The sequence below is a fragment of the Nomascus leucogenys genome, chromosome 7b, assembly GCF_006542625.1.
Source record: "Nomascus leucogenys isolate Asia chromosome 7b, Asia_NLE_v1, whole genome shotgun sequence".
NCBI classification, from domain to species: Eukaryota; Metazoa; Chordata; class Mammalia; order Primates; family Hylobatidae; genus Nomascus; species Nomascus leucogenys.
In genome coordinates, this window is record NC_044387.1 from 101,662,869 (window position 1) to 101,690,304 (window position 27,436).

General features: G+C 36.6%; 1 protein-coding gene across 1 annotated transcript in view; it reads left to right on the forward strand.

Annotated features, from left to right (window-relative positions):
* TENM3 (teneurin transmembrane protein 3) overlaps nt 1–27,436 on the forward strand; it is a 1,583,118-nt gene that overhangs the window by 235,268 nt on the left and 1,320,414 nt on the right. Inside the window, exon 2 of the mRNA XM_030816348.1 lies at nt 1,272–1,431. The gene's annotated coding sequence lies outside the window, so the exon portion shown is untranslated. The remainder of the gene's footprint in view (nt 1–1,271; nt 1,432–27,436) is intronic.

Consider the following 27,436-nt stretch of genomic DNA (forward strand, 5'->3'; position numbering starts at 1 on the left):
TCTGTTTTTTCCCCATCTTTGTGGTTTTATCTACTTTTGGTCTTTGATGATGGTGATGTACAGATGGGTTTTTGGTGTGGATGTCCTTTCTGTTTGTTAGTTTTCCTTCTACCAGACAGGACCCTCAGTTGCAGGTCTGTTGGAGTTTGCTAGAGGTCCACTCCAGACCCTGTTTGGCTGGGTGTCAGCAGTGGTGGCTGCAGAACAGTGGATTTTAGTGAGACCACAAATTCAGCTGTCTGATAGTTCCTCTGGAAGTTTTGTCTCAGAGGATTACCCGGCCGAGTGAGGTGTCAGTCTGTCCCTACGGGGGATGCCTCCCAGTTAGGCTGCTTGGGGGCCAGGGGCCCACTTTAGGAGGCAGTCTGTCCATTCTCAGATCTCCAGCTATTTGCTGGGAGAACCACTACTCTCTTCAAAGCTGTCAGTCAGACAGGGACATTTAAGTCTGCAGAGGTTACTGCTGAATTTTTGTTTGTCTTTGCCCTGCCCCCAGAGGTGGAGCCTACAGAGGCAGGCAGGCCTCCTTGAGCTGTGGTGGGCTCCACTCAGTTCGAGCTTCCTGGCTGCTTTGTTTACCTAAGCAAGCCTGGGCAATGGGGGGCACCCCTCCCCCAGTCTCGCTGCCGCCTTGCAGTTTGATCTCAGACTGCTGTGCTAGCAGTCAGCGAGACTCCGTGGGCATAAGACCCTCCAAGCCAGGTGCGGGACGCAATCTCCTGGTGTGCTGTTTTCCAGGCCCATTGGAAAAGCGCAGTATTAGTGTGGGGCTGACCCGATTTTCCAGGTGCCATCTGTTACCCCTTTCTTTGACTAGGAAAGGGAACTCCCTGACCCCTTGCACTTCCCGAGTGAGGCAATGCCTCGCCCTGCTTCGGCTCACGCTCAGTGCACTGCACCGACTGTCCTGCACCCACTGTTTGGCACTCCCTAGTGAGATGAACCCAGTACCTCAAACGGAAATGCAGAAATCACCCGTCTTCTGTGTAGCTCAGGCTGGGAGCTGTAGACCGGAGCTGTTCCTATTCGGCCATCTTGGCTCCACCCCCCTAACATTTTTTCTGTATCTTGAGTGGATATTTTATACCTACACATGAATGGTTATATCAAATCTAGTTTTTCTTCTCTTTTCCATAAAAATACTTTAAACTCAAATAATTATAAATGTGTAAATAGAAGGATTACCGATAAAATGCAATTTATGTGAATTACCCAGTGTATTTATTAGGTATTTGTTGGCCTCTGTGTCAAAAATGCCCTTCTGTCTCCAGGTGAAGAGCTGCTTCCTTGGAAGAGCACCCTAAGGTTGGGTGGCCACTATCCTTTGCCTTGGCAGAGCCCGCCAGAAGGCCTAGGCACAACCCGCTGTGTTTGCTGACAGCCAACCTACCCTGGAGTTCCGGAGCAGCCTCCTAGGAAGACTGGGGAGCGGTGAGTACCCATGTGAGGCCAGCAGCTTTGATAGCTCTGTCTTCTGGAAGAGCTTATTTTCTGATATTCTAGTCACTCCTGTCATTCTTTCAGACACACTTCTAAAAGACTGTCAAACAACTACTTTCTCTCTTTATACTTTTTCTGCACCCTGCCTATAGCCATAGTACTTCTGTAAATCAGTTACATCTTGCTATCTCTGTCTTTGTGCATGTAAGTGTGCAATGCTACAAATGGAAACTCGCAAGCAGAGAGAGACAGTGAAAGAGAGAGAGAGAGAAGGTGATTTTGTATTTCTTCAAACTTACCGTCGTATTTCTTTTAACATCAGTTAAAAATAGCTGTTATCAAGTGTCCATCTGACAGGAGTCTTTGAAATCCAGTAATTATTAATGGGAATTTTACACAGAAGAGGTAGAAAATGTAAAATAGCGTTGGTTCATAAAACAGGAAAGATAAATGTTACCCGGAAAAAAAATCTATAACAAGGGTATAGTGAACTATGTGAAGGAAAATCTGTTGTATGCTGGTGAGATTGTTAAATGGAAATCAAGGATATTGGCTGTGTTGATGAGCAAATTCTATTCATCTGCATAAAAGCAGTTTATTTCAGAAAATAGGATATGTAGATCTAATTTTTGTTGTTATACTATTGTTGGTCGTGGTGATTATGAATATATTACAAAGTTTTGTAAAGACTGCAGCTTCACATTTTTTTACTGTGGGCATTTAAAGTTTTGTTTACTTGGAATTTTAAGTTTTTCTAAACATAATTATAATTTTATTAGACACTTTATAAACAAGAATTATAAAAAGTAGAAGAGCAGAAAGTTTTACTATTTGCAACACCATATACCCTCTGAATGTTCAACTATTTTAAGGTCTCTGACTAAATACCAGCATATGATACCAGCAAAGATTGAAAGAAGAAATTGTTTAGAACGTCTAAATGTCACAGGTGTTATTGGAAAGGAAATGAACTTTTTAATACATTTTATAGGTATTACATATAGCTAGAATTTTACACCATATTTTTACACTTTATTTTTTGACTTTGTCACCTATCACCTTTTCCAAATTGCCAAAAACTAAAAATACGCTTATGAAATTAAGAGCATGGATGATTTGGCAAATCAATATGGTACAGTTTTTCTCCTGTTGTGAAGGTCTGTGATATGTATCATTTTTCAATATTGCTGGTGGGTTGAGCCAACCTAACTACACACTGTGATCCTGAGATGTGGCTCCTGTCTGTCAACTTGGAATAGATGTAATTTGGAGTTACTGCTTGGGCAGTCTAATTATTTCAGAAAGGAAGGGGGAGAAAAATGAGTAATAAGAGTATTATAGAAAACTATATTTTAACAAAAGTTGTAGTTGAAAGTTAGAAAGAAACATTTAATTAGGGCCGGGTGTGGTGGCTCACGCCTGTAATCCAACACTTCAGGAGGCCCAGGCAGGTGGGTCACCTGAGGTCAGGAGTTTGAGACCAGCCTGGCCAACGTAGTGAAACCCCATCTCTACTAAAAATACAAAAAAACTTACCTGGGCCTGGTGGTGGATGCCTGTAATCCCGGCTATTCAGGAGGCTGAGGCAGGAGAGTTGCTAGAACCCAGAAGGCAAAGGTTGCAATGAGCCAAGATTGTGCCCCTACACTCCAGCCTGGGCACGACAGAGTGAGACTCCGTCTCAAAAATAAATAAATAAATAAATAAATAAATAACAACATATAATTAATAAAGGAGTTAATTTTGTTTGGTATTTGGACCCCCAAATCAGTCTTCATTTTCTTTCATTGACAACATTCATTAAGTTCTGCAGAAATTAAACAGAATTAAGAAACAAATTCCTTTCAGAGCAAAATGATATGGCACATTCATAGTCAAAAGCTTGTCATTCTGCATTTTTTAAGTAAATTATCATTAAACTACTATTTAATATGTGGGAGAAATGATGCATTTAAATGTTATCTTTATTTCCTTAGAAAATATTACATTAACAGGTTAAAGAATAGCATCCCTTAGCACAGAAAAAAACTTAAGCCCTTGAAAGTTATGAATATCCAAATTAAGTTCAGGTGTATACCTGTGTTTTGTCTGATGATGTCGCTATAGCAACATTTATAATCAAATGTGTCATTTTAATAAATAACTATAATTAATAATACAATGGGTTCTATTCTTTATGATAACGTTTTTGGAGTAGCATCTGAGTATTTGCTCCATATAACTGGCATAAGTAATAAGGTCAATATTACATGCCTGAGTAATATTCATTGCAAACACTTTCGGTGTAGTTTTGCAGAAATAAAACAACTTGTGAAGGAACACCACCATTTTCTTCCTAGGGACAGAAGGATTTTTAAATGAAAAGAACATCTGCTCCTTTTCCGCCTAATAATTTTATTATCTGCTGGATCAAGGTCATTTGCTATGAAACCAGGAGAAGTGTGTGGCCGTTCGTTATCATTTTACTTATCTGAGTGTTTGCGTATCCAATTCAGAATGTGACCTGACTTGTTCAGATGACACCAGTTCCTCATACTCTTATGTCATCATTTAAATTTCATTTCATGTTTTGACAACCTTCCTCAGTAGAATGCACAGAACACATCAGACTGCAACTCTTGAATCTTCATTCTTAAACCTACATGCACGATTCTAGAACTAATGTTTTCATAACATGTGGTGTCACTGAGGAGAATGAAAAATCTCACTTTGAATATGCTACTGTAATAATTTTCACTTGTAAGCTATAATTGATCTGAATGATGGCAACAAAAGAAACACTTAAGAAAAGTAATTTTAGTCCTCAGTTAATGAAGTTTAATGTAAGCAGCATTCTTTGAGGTTACACATATTTATGTGCCAGGGATCGTGTTTCCAGGTGTTGGGGGTCATGGAGCTTACATCTACACTGTGCTATCATCACAATTTGTTCTCAGTGGTGAAAAAACTAAAGTCCAACATTTTACCTGAGTTTACGTGTAACAGGCAAAGCAACCATCATTACAGAGGGTAAGGTTGGGGGTTACGTAGAGGATGTAATATTTGAGCAGACTTAAAGCTTGAATTAGCAACGTAAGGAGGAGTGGGTATTTTAGGCAGTGGAAAGGACACGAACAAAGTTCCTGAGCCGAGGAACTGCCTGGCATTCTCATGGAACTGAAAGGAACCCAGATGTCTAGAGCACAGACTGCAAATAGAGAAAAAAACAGGAAGAGAACATACCGGTGCAATGCACGAAGGACAGGTCACACAGGGCCTTGCAGACACCATTAAAGAAATTTGATCTTTCCTCCAAGTTCAGTGAGAAACCATTAGAGGAGTCGAGGTAGGAGAGTGATGAGGTCAGATTTCTATTAAAAATCATCACACTGGTTGATGCGTGGAGAATAGAACAGATGTAGAAGGGAAAGGATAGGAAAGACCAATCTGGAAGATTTTACGCCGGTTGAGGAAGAAGAAAAGAGTGAAGGTTTAGGGGTCTGAGGAGGAACTGGAGACAAGTGCATGGGTTCCCGCTGGATCAGAAAGAGAATGGACTGGGTGGGTTAAAGATGAGGAAGAGAAGGGCCAATAATGACTCTCATATTTCTGGATGGAGAAAACATGGCAATGTTCCTTGTTTTTATGTTCAGTTTGAAGTGGATGCGAAATACCTAAGATGCATATATCCTGAAAAAAGTTCGGTTTGTAGTTTTGGAACTCAGAAATCTGGGCCAAAGACCTAAATTTATAGACATTGACTTTTAGATTGAAGCCAGAATAGTGAATGAGATTGCTCAAAGAGAGAACATAGGGAGATATTTGTAAGATCTTGAACAGAAAGCAACCTGAGGGACTTGAAGGGGCACCTTGGAGAGGAGAATGAATGAGAAGAAACAGCCAGAGAAGTGGGAGGAAAATCTTGAGAGTCGGCAACATGGAAGCCAAGGGAAGAAGAGGGCATTTCAATACGGTGAGATGAAGATTATGAAGTATCCCTTGAATTAAACAACAGTAACATCATTGGTAGCCATCGCAACAGATTTTTGATAGAGGAGTGGGCAAAATCCATATTGAAGATGGTTGTTCTATTAATGATAAAGAATAGAACTGACAAACACATACAACTGCTTCCAAAGTTGGCTGTGAAATGGAAGAGATAAGTAGGAATGTATATGGGAAATTGTGAAGTAAAAGGCAATTTTGAAAAATGTGACATGGTTTGGCTGTGTCCCCACCCAAATTTGATCTTGAATTGTAGTTCCTATAGTCCCCATGTATTGTGAAAGGGAGCTGGTGGGAGGTGATGGAATTATGGCAGAAGTTACCCCCCTGCTGCTGTTCTTGTGATAGTGAGTGAGTTCTCAGGAGGTCTGATGGTTGTGTAAGGGGCTTTTCTCCCTTTTGCTTGGTACTTCTTGCTGCCACACACATGAAGAAGAACATCTTTCCTTCCCCTTCCACCATGATTGTAAGTTTCCTGAGATCTCCCCAGCCAGGCTGAACTGTGCATCAATTAAATATCTTTCATCTATAAATTACCTAGTCTCAGGTATGTCTTTATTAGCAGCATGAGAATAGAATAATACAAAATGATAGTTTAAAATTCCTGAGAAAATGCTGAGATGAGATCCAGCAATTTTGTGCAGAGCATAGTCCTAAAAAGGAAAAGGGCTAACACTTTCACTTAACAGAAACGAAAAGAGGAAAGCATAGATACTAATGCCAAAAGACTTCTTTGGTTTTGTGGCAAGATATCGAAGTACTTGTATGAAGGAAGATAGTCTTGAGAGCAATGGGAAAATGTGAAGTCATAGGTTTGAGCTAAGTAAAGAATGTTTGAAATAATCATGGCATTCAACGAAAAAGAGAAACTAGAGAAATATACAGTGGGATTGCCCAGCATTACTGAGAGGTTATTAAGGTTGATGACTGTAAGTATTTAGAGTGCTGAAAGATTTTCTCCAGAAGCTCTAGAGCAGGAAAACTCAGATCGTTGTATTAATTCATAATGGAATTCTCCAAATAGCTGTGCAAGGAACAAAGGTACATGAGACTGCAAGATGATGACAAAGGAGTGATTGACAAGTGAGGCCATGGGTATTAACCAAGATAGGAAACAAAGCAAAGACAGGAAGCGTCTGGTGTAAAGGTCCTGATGGAGTCAAATAATAGGCTTAGTGAGAATAACTGAGCAAAGAAGCTAGGTGGAGGGAAGCTTGGGGAGGGACAGCAGATCATCCGAACTCTATATTTCAATGTGGAGTTTTAGGTATGGATATCCTGTTTTGTGACACTGAGAGAGGATAGTTGAGGTGGAGTGGAGGAAAAGGTCACTAAGAATGTGGATATGAAGACATAGTGAGGCCAGATAATGCCATCCAAAGACAGAAGTGATTGGGATGGAGACAGCCAGTTGCCAAACTCTTAAGGAAGAGTCATGTGAAAGTTGATAGCAAAAACACAAAGTCAAGGGAGACATAACCAGTGCACAAGACTCAAAGCGTAGTTCCCCCTGCCCACCCAAAGAGGATGAAGAGATGATGTACTGGACCGAATGTGGACCAGCATGCAAAGCAGGGATGTTCATAAGTAGCGCTGTTCTATCCTGCATGGTTAGAGAGGAAACAGCAAAGTCTTCAGGCCAACCAATAACCTCTATTAGTCCTGTAGGGATGCCTGAATTTTTTATAACAGTCAGGTCTTCAGGAACTCCCCTTGGCCAGCACAGGAATGCTCCAAGTCTTAGAAGAAATGCACAGGAGACTCTTTGGCACAGTGATCAGATGCACCTTTTGACCTCTCATCGGTAAAATAGGAATAAAAATAAGAAGTTCTAATGTCTGATTGTAAAGATTAATGGAAGTAATGTCTGTAAAACCAGGCTGACATTACCTGTTGCATATTAAGTATTTAATAAGTAGGATCTAATGGCATAATTATCATTATTAATGTCGTGGAACTCATATACTAATATTTTAAGCTCAAATAACTTTACAAGGCTTCCTGAAGCAAATCACACTATCTCCTGCCCTATAACATTCTACATCGTGAAATGCCCTCAAGGTGCCCCTTATTCTATATCTGACAGGCACATTATCTTAAACTGGTTTAATATACAGTCATGCACCACATAACAACGTTTCAGTCAACAGTGGACTGCTGCTTTTTAATGTTATAATGGAACTGAAAAATTCCTATTGCCTAGTGGTAGTGTAGCCATCATAACATCATAGTGCAATTACTTTAAGCTTTAAATAAATCTAGGGTAGCCTAAGTGTACAATGTTAATAAAGTCTACAGTAGTGTGTAGGCATATCCTAAGACTTCGTGTTCACTCACCACTCACTGACACCCACAGCAACGTCCAGTACTGTAAGCACCATTCATGGTAAGTGCCCTATGCAAACGTACAATTTTTTTTTTTACCATTTGTATATCATTTTTATACCATTTTTTTCTGGTGTGCCTGTTCTATGTTTTTTGTACCACTTTTTATACCTTTTTTCCATTTTTATACAATTTTTTTTTCTGGTGTGCCTTTTCTATGTTGGATACAGAAATCCCTACCATTGTGTTACAGTTGCCTACAGTTCAGTAGAGTAACCTGCTGTACAGGTTTGCAGCCTAGGAGCAATAGGCTGTGCTTTACAGCCTAGGTGTGTAGTCAGTTCTACCTACTTTTGTATGGTTAGATACATGATGTGATTAGATTAAAGGTTTGTTTAAGTACACTGTATGAAGTTGGGGAGTCAACAAAATCACCTAAGGACAGGATTCTCAGAACACATTCCCATCATTAAGCAATACATGACAGTAAGCCAGCCCCCAAATTATTCTCTGCTCAATCTCCAGACACTGAACAAGTAACTTTATTGAATAAATCTTGTATCCCCCTCACCTGAAAGAGAACTGGGATCAGAGTAGGCGCTAAACAATATTTTAATTTAAGATGGTACAAAAAGAGAACTTATGATAGGTTACTAAAAGACATGTGGCTGGTTCTTTTCTTCTAAAAGTACTAGGTATAGCAAACCAATGCAGGAGACAGGCAGCCTGTTAATCTAGAAAGAGTGAGGAGAGTGAGGTCCCCTTTCTTCATCCATTTTAAGTGCTGTTTTTTGTTACAGTGGTTTAGAAGGATAGACAATGATGTTACGACAATCAGTCTTCAAAAGAATATTTCTAGGTTCTAACATCCCCACATGATGCCATGGAGCAGAGGTCTTACCAGCAAAATCTCAAATACAAAGAAAAGATGTTTGAGTAACATTTGACAAAGGTTTATAAAACATGAACTCCTCTAAACACATATTTAAAAGACTTAGTATTTCAAGGTTTAATAGTAGATTAGCATTCAAGGGAATCACTTTTTAAGATGTTGAGTCCAATAGAAAACCAATCATGTGAGCAAAACTTCAGTCTTTTAAAATTGTAATTAAATTAAAGATTATCTGGTTGCTTGTATATACTATAAGTAATATTGGTGCTAATCTGATGGAACAAGCATTATCAGCTGTTGAGGGTTCAGTGGGGTGTCAAGGTATTTATTCTTTAATATATATTAATGGCATTTAAAAAAATCTCAACAGAGAAAAGAAGCTCAAGATTCTGAAAGTGGTGGATTCAACTTTTTCTATATTAATGGCAGGTTGTCCTAACAAGAGAATCAAGTGAGATGATAGAATGGGGGCATTCCCAACAATAGAAATCAGCTATGTTAATAGCTTTGATAGCTAAATCACTGTTCTCACACTGTAGTGGGAAGGGCAAAGGTAGCCAGCTTTCACTGAGCATGCCTCTTAACCAAAGAATCTTCTGGACACTATGTGGCATATTTCATTAAATCATCATTCATTAATTATTGTTCCAAGTTTTCACATTGTAAAAATATGATACTGAGAAAGATCTACTTGGTAAATATATATATATATGTGGGTGTGTGTGTGTATATGTGCGTGTGTGTGTGTATATATATATATATATATATACACATATATATACATATATATATGAAGCTATTAAGTGACAGAGTTGAGGTCTGAATTCTGTCAGATGTCAAAGCCAGTATTCTGATCCCTGATGTATAAAACCTCAATTTATCCTTCGATTGTCTAGAGAGCCCTGGACCATTAACCTATTCCTTGCACGTTCTTAACCGATTTGTTCTGATGTTGACGTAACACAGATAAGGCAGTTAAGAGTTTAAACCCAAGGAATGAACACATGATTTATGAGGGCTTAGAAAATTCAGCAGAACTACTAAAACAACTTTTCTCAAAATTTGTCACTTCATTTTGATAGCTTTTAGGTTGATCAGGAGGCAGGACTCTAAGCTAGTATCACTATACCAACTCTTCTATCATGATAAACTTGTGAGCAAGATGAGTAAATGGGAGCTAGTTGATAGTGGAGATGGGCAATACTGGTGCTGTGATTATCTATTCAATACTTGTATTGATGAATTGAGTGAAGATTAGATATATATATAGGTAAATTATAGAATTTTTAGAGGAGGATTTAAAAATGCATAAAACAGATTATTAAAAATTTTCTGTTTACAATATTTTAGAAAATATTTTGAATGAATAATGTACTAGAAATTTTTACATTTAAAAAATCACAAGACTACATTTATAATTGCAAGTCTACATTCTCTAACTTCTCTGAATAAATACAAAATTTAATTAAGAACTATCCATAGAATGGTAGACATTTGGAATAGAAAATTACCCTATATAGTTCACCTCTTTCACTGGAGTAATTTATTTGTGGATTGAACACTCAGTAGAGAAATTTTTGCACATCTAAGAGACAGCATCGACCAGAAAGTCTTCCTCTGGAGGAAGTCTCTAAAATTATTAGAGTTCCTAGATAACTTAATTGGTCATGAAACAAAACACTGCAAAGAAAGCAAATTAAACCTAACAGGGAGAGTTTATTCTAAGTTAGTATTTTATGTTAGAAAAACCTGATTTTAAAATAGTGAAAGTGGTATTTCAAAATGATTTATATTTATTAATAATTTCTTAATATTTAATACCATATAAAAAGGTAGATGACAAATGGACTCTATAGGCGCTTAAACTTGGTGATACAACAACTCCTTCAGTGAGTGGCTTAGTATGAAAGACACAAGGGGCAATGTAAACAGAGACGTCAGTATGTTTCCCTCAAGTTTAAAATTAGTATTTATTTTGGAAGTTTCAGTCAACTTCATTATTCTCTCTCCTTCTTGGTAGTCATTTTTTTTTGTTTGGGGCTCTCTCGATTAAACCCTGTCACTTCAGGGGAAGTTCAAGAGAATAGTGCATTATTGATATTACAGAAACAGTTGTTACTGATCAATATGTTTTGAACCACATACAGAGTATATCTTTAAGGACATAATTCATCAAAAACAGGCTTACTGGAGCTCCTCATACTATTTTCATTGATTTTTTTCCTCTCTAGGAAGACATGGTAGATAGTCTATATGTGACACAAGAGTTATATTCAAAATAAAGAAGTCAGGTAGTCAATTACACAGAAAAAAAAATCAAATATAAGGGTTCTAAAAGAGGAATACAATTGAATTTAAATTCTTATTCTCACATTTTAGTATCCTGTTCAGATTATATAATCAGATGACCTGTAATTATTAAAAAGGTTTCACATAAAGAATACCACATTCTAGGTGTGAATTTCATTTGTGACTCGCTATGTGAAATAGAAGTATTTCTATAGTATTTAGTTTTCCTATTGCCACTACATAGCTTATTTTTAAATTTAAAATTAAGTATACATATACATTGCTTGATACTGTATGTGTTTTATATACTTGTCTGTTAAGGCAAATTTTAAAAGAACTAGTGGAGTTCACACTGTAAGATGTCCTAAAGTAATTCCTATTGTACTGCAAACAATTGGTTTATAAAGGGAATAATAACCTTCTAATCTTGCAAATCTGTATCCTCATATATAGTGTTAGCTTAAAAATCAAGATAATACATTCTTTTCAGTATTCACAAAGAATCTGAAATGAGGGTTAAAGGAAAGTAGTATGTCTTAAATTGTTTTACAAGATAGAATATTACTGCTCATCAGATAGGAGAAAAAAACTGATCTTTGAGTGAGGTTTTTTGCTTTTAGAACAGTGAATTAGTGTAGATATTTTAGGTCACAATTTGCATTTTAACCTCAATATCTGCCCTAGTAGTCCATTATTCTAACTTTCTCATTAAAGGTGAAACCCAACCCATCATTGCTGTAAACTGCTTGGGTGAAACGTCCTCTTGGATGGTCATAAATAAATGCTTTTTGAAAAAAACAAGAGATGCGTTCATAGTAGCTACCCGTGACAACTTGCTCAAATAGCCGTGGAAGGCAAGAACAGTTTACTTTGCATATTCTCTCTCTCCTGGTCCAACCTTAATTTGAGATCTTATGACCACTTGGCCTCCCCACTCTTTCCTCGAAACTCCTTATTAATCCAATCCATCTGATGCATTGCTCCAGTGTAATATAATCTTCCATAAAGATTTTCTTGCTTGCATGGTGATACATTGCTTTGTATTTTACTGAGTATTATTTCATCAAATCCATATATGTGATGTATTTATTCATGCACCAATGAATGGGCTTTTAAGTTGTAATCAATTCCCTTGTTATTTTGAATAAAGATGCCCTGAATATTTGAGTACAATTGTTGGTGCAGACATGTATTTTCATTTCCATTGAGTAAATACCTAGAAAGTGCCATTTCTTTGTCTTATGGTAAGTACATACTTACCCTTAAGAAACTGCCAAATTACTTTCTAAAGTTGCCTTAGCGCTTGGCATTTGAATGAGGAATATATGAGATTTTTATTTGCGCCACATTTTCATGAAAACTTGGTATTGTCAGTCTTTTAAGTTTTGGTCACTCTAAAGGTTGTATAGTGGTATCTGATTATGGTTTTAATTGGTATATCCCTAATGACTAAATACATTGAATATTTTTTCACGTGTTTATTAGTTATGGGATATCTTCTTTTGTAAAGTACCTGTTCAACTCCTTTGCCCATTTAAAAAATATATTAATATTTATTATGGAGTTCTTTCTATATGTTCTGCAAGTAATTTTCCCAGAGCATGACTTGCCTTTTCACGTTCTGAAAAGTGTCTTTTGAAGAGCACAAGTTCTAAAATTGATTAGGTAGACTTCATCAAATTTTTTATGATTTGAATCTTTGATAACTTATATAGGAAATCTTTCTCTATTTCATAAAAATTTTCTCCTATATTGCCTTCTAGAATTTACATAATTTTGGTTTTCATATTTAGATTTTTTATTCATTTCAGGTTACTTTTTGTAAATGATATGCGGTAACAGTCATTTTTTTACATATGGATATCCAATATTTCCCACATTACATGTTGAAAAGTATACACTTTCCTCACTGGATTATCTGGGATCAGGAATTGGCCACATAAGATGGATCCTATTTGTAGACTATTCTGTGCCGTTGATCTTTATGTCTGTCTTCATGCCAACATCACATAACCATAGTTTTATAGTAAATTTTGAATTAGGTACCATCGATACTCCCATTTTGCTTTTCCTTTGAAAATTACTTTGGCTATTTTAGCTCCTTTGCATTGCTATATAAGTTTTAGAATCTTCTTTTTAACCTCAAAAACCTGTTGAAATTTTTATTGGCATATCTTTAAAATATAAATCAATCCAGGAAAATTGACACATCAACGATATTGAGTCTTCTGATCATGGTATCTCTCTTCACTAATTTGCACTTCACTTACCTCTCTTCACTTTTCTTCATTCAATAATGTTTTGCAGTTTTTGATATAAAGATCTTGTATGTATTTTAGTCAGTTTATCCTTACATATTTCATGACATTTGTTGCTACTTTAAATGGTATCGTAGTATAAATTCCATTATTAAATTGTCACAAATACATAGAAATACAATTGACATTTGCAAATTGACACGGTATTCTGCAACGTGATAAAATTTACTTATTAGTTCTATGAACTATTTTGTAAATTCCATGGGAAAAGTGAATAGATAACTTTGCAATGTGTGAATAAAGACAGTTTTAATTCCAATTTCCAAATGTCCTAGGGTAAAAATATGAGTAGAAATGGAGAAAATAGACAACCTGCCTTATTACTGATCTTAGGGAGAAAGCATTCCATCTTTCACCATTAATATGACTTTATCTGTAGGTTTACTGTAGCCAGCACATAGTGGAGTGTTGATTTTTGTATTATCTGATGATTTCTTCCTTCTAATTGGTGCTTATTTTTCTTTATAAATTTTACTTTATATATTATAGCTTATAAAATATATTTAATGTCATTATTGATACAACTGGGCGAAAATCTAGTTTACTGTATTTTGCCATTGGCCCAGATGTTTTTTCTTTTCTTTACCTTTTTTTCCTGCTTTAATTTGAATTAAATAAGTATATTCAGTATCCCATTTTATCTGTATCACTGCCTTACTAGCTATAGTTATTTTCTTTTTTTTTTTCATGGTTGTTCATGGCTTACAATACCCACAGTTAAATTATCACAGACTCAGTAACATGCACCACTTCACCTTTCATGTAAGAAACTTGCAACAGTGTACGTTCATTTCCTGCCTTCTTTCTTTGCAGGAATGTTGTCATACATTTTACTTTTGCATATGGTATAAACTCCATAATGCATCATTACTAGGTTTTATTTTAAAGAGTCAGTTATCTTATAAAGAGATTAAAATTTTTTAAGTTTATTTTCTATATATTACATAGCATAGCTATGTTTCTGTATCTATGTCCCTTCAAATTTCTGACTTTATGATTTCCTCTTGCTTGATAAGCATCTTTTAATAGCTTTTGTAATGCTGATAATGCATTCTCTCAGATTTTGCTTATCTGAAAAGAAAAAGCTTCATTGTATCACACTATTGGAAAAAAATATTTTCACTAGAAATATAGAATTCTAGGTTGACTTGATTTTTGTTTATCTTTTTTTTTTTCTGGGATAGAAAGCTCTTGATCTTTGTCATCCAGCTTTCATAGCTGCTGTCGCAAAGTCCATTGTAATTCTCACCTTTCTTCTGCTACACCTGTGTGTTTTTTTCTCTGTCTGCTTTTAAACCTTTTCTCTTTATTGTTATTTAGCAATTTGATTATTTTGTGCCTTGGTGTGGTTTTATTTGTTTATTGCATTTAAAATTGATTGGGTTAATTTGATGTGAGGGATTATGATTTTCTTCAAATCTGGAAAATATTTTAGCCATAATTTCTTCAAATTTTTTCTATTCTGCCCCAGCTTACTGGAACTCTATTACACGTATGTTAAATAGCTTCCTCTACATGTCATTGATGCTCTGCTGATTTTTCCTCAGTCTTTTCTTTCTGCACTTCATTTTGGATTATTTCTATTGCTACAATTTCAAGGTCAATATCTTTTTATATTGCAATGTATTATCTGCTATTAATCTTATCCAGTTTGTTTTTCATCTCAGATATTGTACTTTTCATCTTTAGAAGTTCCATTGGGTTTCTTTTCTCTGTGGTTCATGTTTATCCTCATCATGTTTGTGTTTTCTTCAACATCCTTGAGTATCTGGACTATATTTATAATAGCTGTTTTAATGTTCTTTCCGGATAATTCCATCTTCTCTCATGTCTAAATCTGTTGATTCAATGGCTTGATTATTCTCCTGGATATGAGTCATGTTTTCCTGCTTCTTGGTATGCCTAGTAATTTTGAATTGAATGCCAGACATTATGAATTTTACATTTTTGGATTCTGGACTCTGTTCTATGTATTCCTTTCCAACAAAAATATTGGGCCTTCTCCTGGGTACAGTTCAGTTACTTGGAATGGATTTGACGGATTTGCTTTTATGCTGTGATAGAGAAGGTCCAAAGCAACTTGGTCCAGGGCTAATTTAACCTCAATATTAAAATGATATCCCATTTGAGAAATGTACAAAATTCTTTATGTGTTATGATGTCTTTCCTTTTAGATGGCGAGAACAGAAGCTCTTAGGAACTCTGAGTAATAGCTGGGAATTTCCAGTAATAGTACTTTGGGTAATTTCCTCTTATTCATGTATAAATTAAAGATCCAGGGGATGGGACCCATTTGCCAACCTCCAGAGTCCTTTCCATTTCCCTGCCCTGCATGTCAGGCTGCCTTGGTCTCCCTGAACTCAGTTCTCTGTCTCCTACACCAGCAAGGTGGTTTGGCTCTTCTGGGGTTTCACTTCCTGTGCTGTGGCTTGAAAACTGCCTCCAGGCAGTAGCTTGGGACAATCTTAGGACTCACTTCTTTATTTCTTTTCTCTCAAGGATCAGAATCCTATGCTTGCCATCATCCAATGTCTGAAAACTGTCTTTTCAAATATTTTGTCTGGTTTTCAGATTTTTTAAAGGCAGCATGATATATCTGGTCCATGTTATTAAATTGTTCCCAGAAGTAGAATTTTTTGTTTGTTTCTTTGAGTTTTTTTCCTTCCGAAACATAACTCACGTGTCATTCCCACTGGGAAACTCCTACTGACCACATTTTTCCAGCTGGGTCAAGTTCCCACTCTGTGCATTTCCATTTGTAGGGATTCCATCAATTATGACACTGATTTTCCATTGCATGCTGAGTGTTGGTTTACTTTTCTGCATCACTATATAATGCGTTCCTTAAGGGTAGGAACTGGCACGTATTTATCTTATTCATCCCTGTGGCCTCAGTACTAGTGCATCACCTGTATTGGGTTGAATATATCAAATGTACCATCCACAACAAACAAACAGCTTGAATTATTCTGTCTTTTCTACATAGTAAGCACATATATCTCATCTTGGTATTCAAGACCATTGGTAACGTGACATAATTCATTATCATAGTCTGACTTCTCTCTACAAGAGCCTTATGGTCAGCAAAGCTTAGGCCCACCATTTATAAAAAACAGCATAGCCCTCCCACCCCTGGCCCTTTTTTAATGCAATTTCTTCCACCTGGAATTTCCTTTTCCACCAATCCTATCTATCAAAATTATTTTCTTTAACATCCATGTCAAATACCACTTCCTCCCTGATGCTTACCCTGGTTGACCAGAGTTTGTAATGTCCTTGCAACTTATTTACCCTGGTCATGTGTCCTATTTTATCTTGCCTGTTGTGTACATTCTCTCTGTTTTATCGTGGTCTATGCATTTCCCATACTATGAATATTTCCTATTCCATCATATTATTCCATGGCTGCATTAGGTTTACTTACAGCCCTACCCAATTCACCTATCTTCACTCAACTGGATAAAACTATGTGTTTCTTTTATTTAAGAGCTATATTTAAAATAGTAGGCATTCAATAAGTATTTATTTAATAAAACATGGATATCAATTTTAAAAGATTTTTGTTGTTGTCATTGTTAGCAAATTTCTTAGTGTACTAGCTTTATTGAGATATGGCTCATAAACCATAACATTTACCTTTTTTGAAGTGGACAATTCAGTGGTGTTTAGCATTTCCACAGGGCTGTGCAACCATCATCCCTATCTAATTTTAAAACATTTGTATCACCCTCCCATAAAAACCCTGTAGTCATTAGCAGTCACTTTTCATCATTTTCACCTCCCCCAGTCTCTAGCAGCAGTGAGTCTACCTTCAATGTCTATTGATTTGCCTACTCTGTGTAGCTTATGTAAATAAAATCATACAAGACCTGGTCTTCTTTGACTGGCCTTTTGACTTAGCATAATGATTCCAAGGTCCATCTGTACTGTAGTATGTAGCAGTACTTTTTACTCCTTTTATTGGCAAACAATACTCCACTGAATGAATATACCACGTTTTGTTTATCCATTTATAATTTGATGGACAGTTGAGTTGTTTCTAGTTTTGGACTATTATGAATAATGCTACTATGAACATTTGTGTACAAATTTTTGTGTGGACACATGTTTTCATATATCTTAGATATATTTCCAGAAGCAGAATTACTGACTCACATGGCAAATCATTGCTTGCCATTTTGAAAATATGCCAAACTCTTTTCCAAAGTAGCTGCGTTATTTTACAGTCCACCAGCAATATACAGGGGTTCCAATGTCTTCATATCCTCACTAACAATTGTCATTGTCTGTCCTTTTTATTTTAGCCATTCTGGTGGGTATGTAGTGGTGTCTCATTGTTTTCATTTGCCTTTACCTAATGACAACTGGTGTTAAGCATCTTTTCAGGTGGTTCTTCATCATGTGTATACCTTCCTTTTGAGAAATGTCCATTTAAACTCTTGACCCAATTTTTAATTAGGCTAATTGTATTTTTATTTTTTGGTTGCAAGAGTTCTTAAAATATGCTAGGTGCAACTTCCCTTATCACATATATGATTTGTTAGTATTTCCTTTCATTCTGTGGGTTTTCTTTTCATTTTCTTAATTATTTTCTTAGAAGCATATTTTTTTTTTCAATTTTAAAAATAGTCCAAGTAGCCAGGCACAGTGGCTCAAGCCTGTAATCCCAGGACTTTCGGAGGCCAAGGCTGGTGGATCACCTGAGGTCAGGAGTTTGAGACCAGCCTGGCCAATATGGTGAAGCCCCATCTCTACAAAAAATACAAAAATTAGCTGGGCATGGTGGCTCATGCCTGTAATCTCAGCTACTTGGGAGGCTAAGGCAGGAGAATCACTTGAACCCAGGAGGCAGAGGTTGCAGTGAGCCGAGATCATGCCATTGCACTCTCCAGCCTGGGCAACAAGAGTGAAATCACATCTCAAAAAAAAAAAAAAAAAAAGTCCAATTTATCTATTTTTTGTCACTGATGATTTTGGTGTCATATCTAAAAACCTGTCATCTAACCCGAGGTGAAGCATATTATCTCTTATGTTTTCTTTTAAGAGTTTTATAGTTTTAACCTTTAAATATGTGACTATAATTCACTTTGAGTCAATTTTCTTATGATGTGAAGGAGTTCAACCTCATTCTTTAAAGACATGATTTTTGAAAGAAAAAAAATTGTACCCATCCTTTTTTAAAACTTAGTTTCCATAATCATGTTCTTTAGTTGGGTAAACATGTTGATGTGTTCAGAGAAAAAGACAACTGAAAAAAAAAAAAACTTGGTAGAAATACTTATTTATTTTTTCATTAAGATATATTTTTATTTTTTCTCTTGCATAGAATAGACTGACTAACACGTTCTTCAGACAGTTATCAACCAAACATTTTATGCCTGGGATTGCTCAGAAACAAAGAGTGCTTTTACTTAGAAATTACCTTTATGTTGATTATTCTTGAGCTTCTCTCCTTGAAAGATACTCAGATATTCTTGAACTTCTCTCCTTGAAAGATAGTCAGAAAAGGTGACATCACATAAAGTCAAATACAAATAACTATGTAATTTTAGAATTATGAAAATATGCAAAAATATTTACATAAATGTTATATTTCTTTCTTAGCAGAATTCTAGAGCCCATAGAACTTATGCTTTAAAAAGTTAGATTTTTGTAGGCATGTATGGCCAAAACCACAATTACTTTTGCACCAACCTAATATTTTAAAAGATCAATAGGACTGACATTCCCAAGGCCTCTGAATAGCACTAAACTCCACCTTCCTCCTTCACTTTAGTAGCACTTACAGTGAGCACCAGACGGAGGAAAGTTCACATGAGGAAGTTGCCAGATGCACATATCACATCACACCATGTCACAGAGCGAAGGACTGGGACGCAGTGGTTTTAGGTCCTGCTGTGCCACTGTGCCACTTGCTCTTCCTTGGGAAATAACCTTTTCCCTTCTAAAATGACTTATTTAAAACTCTTCAGTTCACTCCACACTTTACCTTCAAATTGTGCATCAGAAGCCGCCTACATGCCATAGCTAACTTCAGGCAATCACTTGGAATTCTTGACATCCACCTAAACGTGGGTGGATAATGCCTATGTGGAAGAAGCCTGAGTCTCCAGGAATTTTTTTTTTTTTTTTTTTTTTTTGAGACGGAGTTTCTCTCTTGTCCCCCAGGCTAGAGTGTAATGGTGAGATCTCAGCCCACTGCAACCTCCGCCTCCCTGGTTCAAGTGATTCTCCTGCCTCAGCCTCCCAAGTAGCTGGGATTACAGGCACGCAACACCACACCCAGTTAATTTTTGTATTTTTAGTAGAGATGGGGTTTCACCATGTTGATTAGGCTGGTCTCGAACTCCTGACTTTGTGATCCACCCACCTCAGCCTCTCAAAGTGCTGGGATTACAGGCATGAGCCACCTCTCCCGGCCTGGAATTTAAGGGTGATGTTGTCCTAAGGAAACTATACGAATTTTTGTATGTTTTAGTAGAGACAGGGTTTCGCCATGTTGCCCAGGCTGTCTTGAACTCCTGACCTCAGGTGATCCGCCTGCCTTGGCCTCCCAAAGTGCTGGGATTCCAGATATGAGCCACTGCACCCGGCCTACTAGTGTATGTTTAAATCGCCATGTTATCCAAGGGATTAGATCACAAGCATATTATGACAAATATCTAGTTATTACAATTTATTGTTCCATTTCAATAAATTAAAAAATTTAGTATGGTACAAAAAATAATTAAATAGAGTAAAAAATATTCCAGTTGCAAAGTACATTTCTAGAAGAAATGATTCAAGTGTGGATGGGGGAGAAATAAGGAAAATGAGCATAAGGTGACACTTACAAGAAAACTGTGACTCTGGTGCCTGAGTCAGAAGGAACAGAGCAGAACACAAAGAAGCAGCTGAGGACTCATCAGCATTGATATATATTTAAAAGATGTTGGTGATGTGAGTGCTTTTTAGTGTTAAAAAGTCTTAAGTTACTGATTTTTATGACAATAAAAGTTGTCTTTCAAAGACGCAGATATTTTCATTACTTTCATCGGGATTAACCCTATATTATATATGTTAAAGATTTTCCAGAATAAAAAATTTTAGACCTTACAACCAAAAACACTACTTGGGTCAGTTTCAAGTTATATCGCCACAGTAGTATGTAAAACTAAAATTAAGAAAAAAGGCCTGGTGCAATGGCTCATGCCTATAATCCCAGCACACTGGGAGGCCAAGGCAGGTGGGTCACTTGAGCCCAGAAGTTCAAGACCAGCCTGGGCATCACAGGATCACAGGGAGACCCCATCTGTTAAACAAAACAAAACAAAACAAAACAAAACAAACAAAAAAAAAAGGAAGTGTGGTGGTGCATGCCTGTGGTTCCAGCTACTCAGGAGGCTGAGCCTGGGAGGCAGAGGTTGTATTGAGCCCTGATTGCACCACTGCACTCCAGCCTGGGCAACAGTGAGGCCCTCTCTCAAAAAATTAAAATTAAAATTAAAACTAAATAAGCAAAAAGCAAAAGATGGACTAGTCCCTTAGCTAGCCCACTGGTTTTATTCCCTTCCTTTACTGTCTTTTTTACATCTTGTATCCAGTTATTGCAAATGTGCTTCAATTTTCTGCATTTTATTTTACACAATCAGGGACAAATGTAGAGCAATTTCTATTTCTGCATGTATCATCCTCATATAGGAATTCCAGTCAATTGAAGCCACAACTGAGCGTGCATGTTTGACCACCATCTGCATTGAGCGCTCTGAAACTTCTCCATTTTCAGTTCGCTAGCTTCCTTTAGCAACTACATTTGTATAGTATGACACATTAGTGCTGGAATTTTTCTCCAAGTAGCATGCCCAGGATCTATAGCAGACAAATGAAGTCTTAGATCTGTTTCTCACTCCATATTGCTGCCAACTCCCTGATGGAGATGCCGATCTTTTTTATCATTCCAATCTAAACTTCAGCTTTTTATAAGTGTTTTATTTTTGCTAGCATTTTGCCTTTGCACTCACTGATTTAACACGCTTTTCACATGGAATCCTCAGCTTTCCTCACAAATACAGTTTCTGGAAAAGTCGTTACATTTTACTAACCTCTTTTGATTCCAATGGACCCATTTTTCTCTCCTATGTAAATTTGCCTTTTGCTTCCTTTTGGTATATCAGTTTGTAAATGTAAGATGTCAACTTGGATTTCAGAATTTTTTTTGATACATACATAATCTCTTTCTTTGTAAAATTTATAAATGATTGAACTGCAGGTGTTAGAGAGCTAAAAATTATTTTTTGCTCGAATGGCTTTATTGCAGTTGTCAATTGTCATGGATATATTTTCTACTGGGTTGCTCTGTTTGTATCATGAACTTTGACTTGGTGTGATTCAATGCTGTGCTTCCTGGCTTGAGAGTACAATATAATCTTGGTCACATTTAAACTGAAATGAACTGCATTACAGTTTTACAATCAGAATCACTAAATTCTCTTTTCTTTCATATACATATGAAAGAAAAAATTATATATATATATATATACATCTCCTTCCATATATATAATATGAATTGTGATCACTGCTACTTTTATAAATTATTGTGGCAATTAGGAAACAATGTTTTTTACTTTGGCCCAAATATAATATTCCTACTTGGACAGAAATGAAGCTTGTTTATAAATAATCAGTTTTAAAAACATTTACTCATTAAAATTTTATTTTAGAAAACATTTGCATATTTTTTCTAAGAAATGGGGCCCAGGAACAGTTTTGAATAGCATTATAGTTAAGGGTAGTAAGCCATAGTTCATGGCCAGAAGAGCAAGCTGTTGGAGAAGTTGTAAGCCATTTCGAAATGTCTGTAGCCTTGCATAAATATTACTAAATACCAGTTCCAGAAAATTGTTGTGAATAATTAAGTAAAAAGCTAATTTGTCTGGTTATTTCCCTGTTATGTTAAAATAACAGTATTTTACAGATTTCCCTTTAACAATATTATTCTTATTCAAAATAAATGAGTGAATAAAATCATATTAAATTGTTACACCTGAGACTTGCTAGCTTTACACTTAAACCTTTAAAACATCACTTAATTATAACCCCAGAGTCATTTTATGTACAGATACAAGAAAGCAGGAGACCCTGCCTGGTTTTTTTTAATTATTAAGTCTGATTATTATGTACAGCACAAGGTATCACTCCAGTCGATATGATTCATCTCAGATCATAACAGATGCAGTAATGAAGTGTTTTCCTTCCCAACATGTGACCGTGTCTTCTCTCTGCCAATTCACAGTGCAAGATTTACTAATTGAGAAAAATGAAAGCTTCTGTAAAAAAAATATTATTCAAAAGGAACTATTCTATTTACTGATGTTTTAAATAAATTATTGTAAGATCAAACTAGGAATTTTAAACTTTACAATAAATTAGCTTTTATAGAGAGAAAATAGTTTAAATATGTTTGGTCATTATCAGTTTACTGGGTCTTTGTGGAGAATAAATTTGGAGTAGAATGTACATTTAAGCTTCTTTTGAAAGCCCTCTGTTTAACTCTTCCAGTTTTTGTACACAAAACGTATGTGTAACTGAAGTTTGTTTTACACTATGTGCTTGATGATAAGTTGTTTCTCTTGTAAAGTACTATTTTTCTGTCACTGTGGCATAAAAGGCTGGTCATTGAAATGTACCCTGTAAGGTCGCTTAGTGATATAGGAACAAAATTACAAAAACACGTGTTCCTTCTCACTCCAAGAGTGGCACAGCCTTATATGAGCCCGTGCTGACTGGAACCTACTGAAGCATTTCTTCCTCAGGATTTCCATTTTAAGGTTAAATTTTTTTCCTCTGTCAAAGATCTTGGATTTAAACTTCTTCAACCTTTCTCTCTTCAGAAATATATGAACATTAATCAATCCTTTAGTAATATGATTTCCTAAAAGTATTTGCTATTCCCGTTTTTTGTTCTTCTTTGATTCCTATGATAATTGCCTTGGAAAGTCAAATTCCAACAGCAGCATGTCTGCAAAACATGCCCACCAAGAGGCAACACGACAGGTTATAAGGTGAAAAAACGTTTTATCAAATGCCAGTAATTTAACGTCCTTGACATGAAATAACCAATTTATTTGTCCCAGTTACTATCTTACCTTTTGACATAATTTGTTTTCATTTATTGAATAATTTGCTTAGGTTTGTGTTTCTTTTTATTTTCTTAAGAAAATAGACATATCTTTAGAAAGGCCCCCATCAGCACTGACTACCGAGAACTTAAACAGAACCAATGAATATTGATCTTTCTCATGCCCACTCCTGGACTGGCATGACAAATTATCTTACTAGCTTCCATGTTGTTAATTTTAAGAGAACTTCAAATTTTGCATTTTTTAATGGTTAATCAAATTTATTTCAAGGAAAAAGAGGGGAAAAGTAGAGTCTAGAATTTAGTTTTACCAATCTCAGTTCCAGTACATGGCTTCAACCATCAAAAGATACAAACATGGATAGACAGAAGGATAATTCAATTCAAATTTCACGTTCCACATCCACTTTGTTAGAGATTATCACATTTCTAGTTACTGTTTTAAATTTTTTAATTATTTTATTAAGCATTATTTTGCAGCAGTCTATAAGAAGAGTCAGGAACTGGAGCTATGTTCTCTTCCCTTCAACTACTGAATTGGTGGTTGTATGGGCGGCTGTGCTGGGTATTTAAATGCAGCCATGGTGAGGTTAAGACAAACAGAGAAAGAAAGAAACCAATACAACTTTCAACTTGGTTTATAAAAACCTGGGATCAAGTCTTGGATGCTCCTTTTGGTTTAACTGCCTTAACCTCACCCAACTTCAGGCATTTATAGGAAGAGGTACCCCATTGGATAGCTGTAGGTATCCTAATATTTGCTATATAAGGTTATAGGAGAGAAAAATAATATCTTTTCCTCACCTATTGCAAGGTTCATGGCTGACATTCCTATAAGAAAAGACATATTAACAAGAAAAGAGCGTAACAAATGTATTTAACCAAAGTTTTATGTAACATGTGAGTCCTCAGAAAGGTAAGACCCAAAGACCCAGAAACAGTTGTGTATTTTTATGGACAGTCATGCAGAAGTATGATTGGAGGACACAGGGAATGATCTAATGGTAATAAGCTGGGGGCAACTTAACAAAGCTTATTAGTTCAGATGCTTCTTGGTATCCTTATGTGTCATTTTTCCCGCCAGGTGTAGGGCAGGACACTTGTCACATGAGGGTCTTCCTGGGAGAAAGGAGAGAGAAGGTCAAAGAGTGACCTACCTGCTTCCAGTATTTTCTCAATTTCCAAGGTGCCATATTTGGGGGTGTCATATTCTGAGCCCCAACAAGGCCTACAGCCACCTGCCCAGACCTGTCCAAAAATACGATATGTGTGAGTGTATTTACTTACTTTTTCATTGATTTATGAGAGGAAGTAGGAGGCTGTTTGACAATGCTTGAGAGAGAGGACAGTGGAGATGAAAACACAGGGGAAGTAGGGGGCAATGGTATTATGGCAGAAGGTGGAAGGACCCTTACAACAAGACATTCAAATGACTGAAGAAATTGAGGACCTGGGGGCAAGTTATAATACACATGGGACAAAGGTATTCCCCTTACTTCAATATAGAACAGCAAATAGAGAGCAGGAACGGTGGGCCCCCCAAAAGGCCCCCTGCCATAATGCCTGCAGCCAGGCTTCTCTTTGGACGAAGAGGCCAGATGAGGGAATGATTCCTGAGCCCAGGGGAGGTGACTTCTGGAAGCTGGGGCAAGGGCAGGAAATCCTCCTGACTTGAGAGTAGGAGTGTAAGCACGTTCTTGTTCTTTGAGTTATGTGGAGTAGCAACATTGGGTCTTTGTTTGTTTCATTGCGTTTTGGGTAATAACACAGCATAAAGGCTGAGAGCCCCGCCCTGCAGCCAGCCTGACGGGTTGAACCTGGGCTCTTCTCCCTCCTAATTATGTCCATCCTAGGAAGTTACCTACATTCTTGGTTTCCTTACAGAACAATAGAAATAATTATATCTGTTATGAGTAGAATTCTTACAAGAATAAATGGAATTAATACATTTTAGAAGACTGCTTGTGCAAACTCCGGTCATAACAGTAGGGATACCTAGACATAATTTTTCTTAATCCTGCTTGTAGTTGAGACACTTCCGTCAGACACGAAATGAAAGAGGAAGGTGTCAAAAATTTAATAAAGATTTTAATTAAACAATATTTCATTAAACATTTTCATTTATTTCATTAACATTTTCATTAAATAATATTTTATTAAACATTTTCATTTATTTCATTAAAATTTTCATTAAACAATATTTTAATGAAATAATGTCAAAAAATCAAAATGAATGTAAAAATAATCTATGATGAACAAAATATCAAAATTTTAAACAAAGACAAGACTCTGTCAGCTTCCTTATTTGGATGTTTTTCACAGACACACACCTGGCTGAGGTCACTGTTAAATAAGAAAGCCATCCTAGGGCTGAGTGTGGTGGCTCACGCCTGTAATCCAGCACTTCGGGAGGCCAAGGTGGGAGGATCTCTTGAGCCCAGGAGTTTGAGACCAGCCTGGACAGCATAGGAAGACCCCATCTCTACAAAATAAAATTTAAAAAATTAGCTGGGCATGGCGACATGCACCTGAGTGTATCTATGTGTATGGTGACGACATACCTACCTATGTATGTGTACCCACATATATATATACTGCGTAGAAATATATATACTATGTATATATACACACTGTATATATATATATGCAGTATATATATATATATGCAGTATATATATATATGCAGTATATATATATGCAGTATATATATACTGTGTATAAAAATTACCATAGAATATTGTGATGGGCTCAATTTTTAAAATACAAATACATTTTGCCAGTTAATACTGATACACTGTGAAAGACTAGAGCTACCACAAGAACAGAAAACCAAACACCACATGTTTTCACTCATAAGTGGGAGGTGAACAATGAGAACACATGGACACAGGGAGGGGACCATCACACACACCAGGGCCTGTAGGGGGATGGGGAGTTAGGGGAGGGATAGCATTATGACAAATACCTAATATAGGTGACGGGCTGATGGGTGCAGCAAACCTCCATGGCATGTGTGTGCCTATGTAACAAAATTGCACATTCTGCACATGTACCCCCAGATCTTAAAGTGTAATAAAAAAATTTGTTTAAAGACTAGAAAGTCATTCTAAAAAATAAAATCAACTTACACACATAATTTTATTCATCCATTCAATGAATATATATTGAATGGGAAATTTTGGCTAGACTCCAGATATGTAAAGAAAGTTTCCAGCCAGGCACGGTGACTCATGCCTGTACTCCCAGCACTTTGGGAGGCTAGGCGGGTGAATCACGAGGTCAGGAGTTTGAGGCCAGCCAGGCCAACATAGTGAAACCCCGACTCTACTAAAAATACAAAAAAATTAGCCAGGCGTGGTGGTGGGCACCTGTAATCCTAGCTACTTGGGAGGCTGAGGCAGGAGAATCACTTGAACCTGGGAGGCGGAGGTTGCAGCGAGTTGAGATTGTGCCACTGCACTCCAGCCCAGGTGACAGTGTGAGACTCCATCTCAAAAAAAAAGAAAAAAAAAAAAGAAAGTTTCCATAGCTCTGTCCAGTGATTTTCAGTTTTTCCTTCTTATGTGGAAACCTAATATGGCAAACAGACAAAACAGATAAATTCTGAGTTGTTCTGATTGAAATGGAGATGCGAGCCTCTCATCTCCCCCCACCTCATATTCCCCACCTACAACCTTGGCCACTGAAGAGACTCTGGACTCAAAGGGTTTGAAAAACACTGATTTAAATAACTGTGCAATAAATATCTTAAAATGGATAACAGCATAGTCCTCAAAAGACAGAAAGAAGATACACCTACCGGAGATCTATTTTATAAGAGAATATAATGATTTTGAATGTAATTTTTCTATGTACCACAGCCTAATCTACTCTCTTGTTTCACATTGAAACAGGCACCCGCTTATCTCTGAATAATCTCTAATATCTATCAGTGACAGTCTCTATTTCCCATGCTACAGCATTCAGAAACTTTGTTTGGTGTCTTTATTTATTTGGGCCCCTATAGACCACTAGGACCTGACACAACAAAGTCATGCAAATAAATCCACTGTCTCCGTATTCATCTGGTGC